Source organism: Danaus plexippus, chromosome 10, assembly GCF_018135715.1.
Source record: "Danaus plexippus chromosome 10, MEX_DaPlex, whole genome shotgun sequence".
Lineage (NCBI taxonomy): Eukaryota > Metazoa > Arthropoda > Insecta > Lepidoptera > Nymphalidae > Danaus > Danaus plexippus.
Window position 1 is genome coordinate 4713404 of NC_083543.1, and position 5903 is coordinate 4719306.

Below are 5903 nucleotides of genomic sequence, written 5' to 3' on the forward strand. Positions count from 1 at the left end.
TTCGATACAGAATGTTATTAAAACGGCTAGCTTCACTGCTCTGACGAGAGTATGACCGCGACATTGCGCGACGAATTATTTTATTATTATAAAACGTTATCGAAATACTAGATAATATTAAATGCTTCTCATTAAAGCTTTATTCATAGGAAGTAATATTTTTGCATTAATGTGCAATTAAAAATGAATTATTAAAATACATGGAAGCATATTTGTGTAAGGTAGTTGTTATTAAATAAATATATATATAAATATAATTTGTTTATCTGACATTGGTATGGCAATTTTGTTAAAATGGAGAAGACAAATGGCTATCCGTACATTATTCATGAGACACTAATCAAAATAAAGGAGAAGAAATCTACTGCTTCGTTTTATACCTAGATATCGGGAAACACAAAGGCTCGTTTGTAAGAGAGGAACTATTTAACCCAAATACTAAATTAAAATATGAAGTTGGTAAGTGATAATAATTAGAAAAATATGTAAAATTTTTAAGAAAAGAATAAAAGTATAGATATCGATTATTAGATATCGATTGATTGGGATATCAAAGTGAAGGGAAGTAATTTCAAAAATACTAGGATACAATTTTTATGTCTTATAGCCATTTTGAGTGAGAATTGGTAATAAAAAGCAATATTATGTGTTCAGTAAACAACATACTTAAGCGAACGTAAACTTGTTTCCTTATTTCTGTTCCCTTATAATCAGCGAAATTTTAAACTTTGTCATTTTTTTTTATTTTAATTCTATTAAACAAAAATAGTGAAATGTCTTACAGATTTTTTTTTTACGATTATTATTAAATCATAATTAATAACTTTGAAAAAATAACAATATTCTTTTCGATGGGGATTTTATATGGGATCTTACACGAAAGAATGTTAACGTAAAAATGTAAACGTGAATAAAATTAAGAATCATCAAATGTTTTTTTTTTATCATAGAAATGTTCATATTAAAAACTATTTTATTTAAATCTACAATGTTCAAGCTCGATGTAAGGGTGACTCAAACTTATTTATCATGTTTCATAAAACAGGGTTATTTGTGCGGAAGAATATTAAATAATTTGATATTAATTACTTTTGTGTTATATTTTTAATAAATTAAATGTGGTTACTCATAAATTATTCAGAAATTAAATGTGGTTACTCATAAATTATTCAGAATGCAACTATTTACGCAACTAGTTTTATCGTTTATGTGAACACTCCTAAACTCCGCCATTTTGGAACGTTAAATTCAATAAACAGAATACTGTTCAGATTAAAAAATTTAATACACTTCCTCATTTTTACTTCATAAATGTAATCCATATCATAAAAGTAGTGTTTTGTTCAAAGTCACTTTTTTAATTTATACATTTATATATATTTATATATTAAATCTTATTCTCTAATTAAGTCAATTAAAACATAGTATATTACGTTTTTCTATTAATTAAATTATTTTTAGAAACTTAATAGGCCTTACCAATACAATTAATTTAGCGAAGATATTTTGCACACTGAATGAACCTATTTTTATTAAAATATGGATTGAATTATGGATGTTTATATAAGGTTGTGTTATATGTTGTTTGATTTGTAGCTTCATTCATAACAAGTGATTATGATTATCTTTATATCAATAGTTAACGATTTAGATGTTATCTAAATAGTAGTTTTTAAGTTGGGAATTAGGAATAAGCTACGATTTTCGTAAGTTTTCCTTGTTTTCTCCGCGATACCATTATAAAAATTGGTTCAGAAAGATCGAAGTTGTCCGCGAACAAATAATATATATATTCAATTGAATTGAGTAACCTATTTCTTTTTTGAAGTCGCTTAAATTTTTTTTATGACAATGCAAAATTCAAAATCTTTACTATGCTGTTCCTATTTCGATCTTTAAAATATTGTTGCATTTTAAATTTTTTTTGTTAGATTAAAAATGATTCAAACTCTAGGAAGAGGTTTTCCAGTAATGTTCTATTATAATTTTAAAACAATATAATATATGTATGAAACTAATATTGTTAACAAACTTCATGAATATTTATTACGGTTTCTAAATTAAATATGCTTGTTAAATGGAGGAAAATTTTCGTTATTAAATTATTAATTGTGCTATAACTTTTAATGATCTTCTTGTAACACAAATAGTGACTGGTCGACAGTGTCCAGTGTTGTAAAGTGAACCATGGACGTATACCGAATTAAAATTACTGGCTTTGTGATAAGGTTCTTAATGAATTTAATGATTTTCAAACATAAATAAATTTAAAAGCTCTATTAAAGTTGTTTTTGCCACAAACATTTAAGCATCATTATTCTTAAATAACATTTATTTTACTGACCTTAAATACATAAAGAGCACAATCATATTCCCCCAACAACCAGCTGTAGAGAAGAATATGTAAATAGTGGCTAGAACCTTTTGCATTGTTGCATTTGGTGGTGGGAAACTGAGCCAGTGTTCGTTTATTATATTTAAATAGTCGTCCGTGAAGTATCCCATCTCACGCCATTTCGTCACGGGCCATAATTTCTCGAATTTCTGAAGCATCTCATCTTTCGTATCCTTAGTGCTTTTAAAACTCGACTGATTTTTCGTTACATTTAGATCAAGACTCTCGAAGCTTTGATTACTTTCATTAATCTGCCTTTTAAGCCGCTGGGGGTATTTTTCCGAGTCATAAACCGAATCTGAATCATGAATTATATCATCAGAATTGTCTTTGCATAAAATATTCATTAGTACAATTGCTGTTGTCACGTAAATCAACAGGAACCTCATTGCACTGACGTTTTTAAGACGTGTATATGCAAAGGAGAATCACTTGGTTTTGCAAGGACTGTTCGGAAGGCATATACCTTCTGATGGTTGTTATGGTTAATCAGGTTAGACTTTTAGTGATATCACCCTGGGGAACGTTTTGTATATAGGTAAATTGGATTAAATGGACTTGCTTTTAGTTCAATCCTCTATAAAGACCGCTAATAGAGGCTAATAAGATAGATTAAAGATTGATGGGCCTTGAAAATCACTTGTGCAATTAATTGAATAACCATCGCATTAGGTTTTTTTTTTATTTTTACCGGGACCTATATATATATTATCGTATAATTTACACGATGGTTGAATGTTTGAAATTCTAATTTTAAATTTAATTATTTAAAGTTTCTATTAAACCGTTGGTTTTCATATAAATAATAAAAACTGTCGTCTAAAAATATTAAAGAAATAAAAAGCATTTCTAATTATGCTTTAAATATTATTCTGTAGATAATTGGCTATAAAAATAATGACATTATCAAGAGGGAGGTTTTATTTCTTTATTTATTTGTACATAGATCATTTTTTTTTTGCTTTAACGAGTGTGAACGTCATGATATATTACTTACATGATTGCTGGACGGTGAGAAATAATATTGCTCCCGGGAGATATGAAAAAAACAGCTATTATGAAATGAATTTTAGTAAAAGGTTTTTTTTTTGACCGATGTTAATACGTATAGTGGACTATCTTCGAATCAATGGACCCTCAAATCTATTTTAGAAACTCGTAACACGTTTTTCTTTTGTTGTTTTAAATATATAGATTGTGTGTAAATATGTATTTTTACATTTATTTTGATACGGATTATTTCTAATAGTATATAGACTTTTTATAAAAAAAATATATTATTGGGTTATATTAAAAATAACGAAATAAAAAAAAAATGTTTTCATAAAGCGAATTTAATAATCTTGTTATTTTATTTTTTAAAAAGATATATTAATTTATTAATATTTAGATTAGGCTAAATTTCAATCGGCATTCACAGTATTATTCACAATTCACAAGTACTTTACATTTACACCATACTTTTTTTTTAATTTACGTAAGTTTTAGTTGAAGCTTAAATGAACTCCTCTTTCATTCAAAATTTCTTTTAATCAAATATCCTTGCTGAACTTGAAAGGTGTAGAGGTATAGTGAGAAATTACAATATGAATTTTCTTTACGAAAACAAAATTATAGCATTTGAAAAACCATTAATTAAGTTATATAAGAACTTGGTAGTAAATAATTACTTTTTCGAATACCAGAAAATAATATTCCTTTGTATCAAATAATATTCTAATTAATTTCATTATTCGAAAACTTTAAAGACGAATTTTCTTAAATAAGCAAAAAAATTTTTGCTTCTTTTAAACTTTTATATCTTATTTGAATAACACGTAATAAAGTGACTTTTAATAGACTGAAAAGAGTAATATCACTAATATCCATTTACAAAATATAAAAAGTTTGTTACTATTTATTTTAAAATTTTTGGGAAAAATATTTCGTACTAAGAATAAGATTAGCTAAAACAGATTTCATTTTCTTTGATTATGTTTTGCTCTCTTTTCTAGTACACGTCAAGTGTAGGTAATTTTTATTTTTTGTAATTAACAAAATTTTGTTTTTGATCTTTTGACATTACCTGTGATCATATTAATCATGAAATTTCTTATTACTTTAGACCTAAAAGCGTAACAAACTAGTTTTAAAAGAATTTTAGTTTACCATTTTAACTTATAATATTATTAAATGAGCCGGCGATTAAAATATAATAAGAAGCAATTATCTCAGGCTCTTAAAATCTGTGGTTCTGAAAAAACGTTAACCGATAGAATTAATTCACGCTAATGAGACAATAATAAAGAAACAAATCCATAGACAAATTACAAACGGGACGTAGGCGTACAGTGTTATGAGTGCCATTTTGCATCCTGATTTGATGGAAATAAAAAAATATGGTCCGAAGTTAAAGTTAAAAAGCAGTGAAAAAATGTACATTACGAAAAGTTGATTATGGTATGCAAATTATGAAGCAGAAATTCTGAATTAATATCTATGCATTAAATGCTATATACAGGATTACACTGAGTGGTTGGCTAACTATCATATCGCAAAAAATGAGATGAAAGGAATTAAAAATTTTCAAAACGTAACGATTAATAACGTAACGAGTATTGATCAAATAAACATATAATGTAATTAGTGTAAGAAACATGTTTATCGTTATCTAGTAGTTGTAATAGCTCTACTTGTATCCGAGGCTAAATGTCACTTTTGACGTAAACTTACTTAAGTGTGGAAACCGCTTTATTTTTTTATGAAGTGACACTGAACGAATACGATTAAAAGACGGATGCCAGTGTTCGGATATAACCGTAATCAGACTTTTTCTCTTTCTAAAGCACGATATGAAATTATGTTACTTTGTTGCTACTTAGCATATATAACTATGACAAGTACGATTTTCAAGTTGCTTAACAAAACAAAACAGTTGTTTTGTTTATAATAGACTGGTGTTTCTTAATGTATATTTCTTTCATGATTCTTAGGGTCAGTGAACTCACCTTTTGGCTTGCCATTTAATCCAATATTATTCAGTATACCGTAGTAATGATGTGATTGAAAAAAAAAAAGGAAAAAAGGATATTCTGAGGCATATAGCTTCGGAAGTTGGGCTGCGATAATATTTATGACGGACATCATTTAAATATATTGGCTTAAGATTTTTATTTCCCAGTTACAAAAAAAAATACGATTTTGTTTACTGGGTCCCAGTAGAGTTTCGTGAGGTTGTGTTCAATGTACCTCCTTCCTACAAAACGACGACAAGTTATACCTATCAAATAGAAACCGAAAATAAAATAGTTAGCATTTACTTATAGTTTATATACTTGTCTGTCAATTCCCAATTTTTAGATCTCATCCATCTTTTATATATTTTTTACATACATTTTTTATATATTTTTCAAACGGTTACAAAGTTAAATTTATTGGTGATTTGAATTTGGAACTTTTTATTCCCAAGTTGGTCTAAAATAAATTATATTAATGATTTCTTATCCAAGAAAGACGATGTAATATTGTT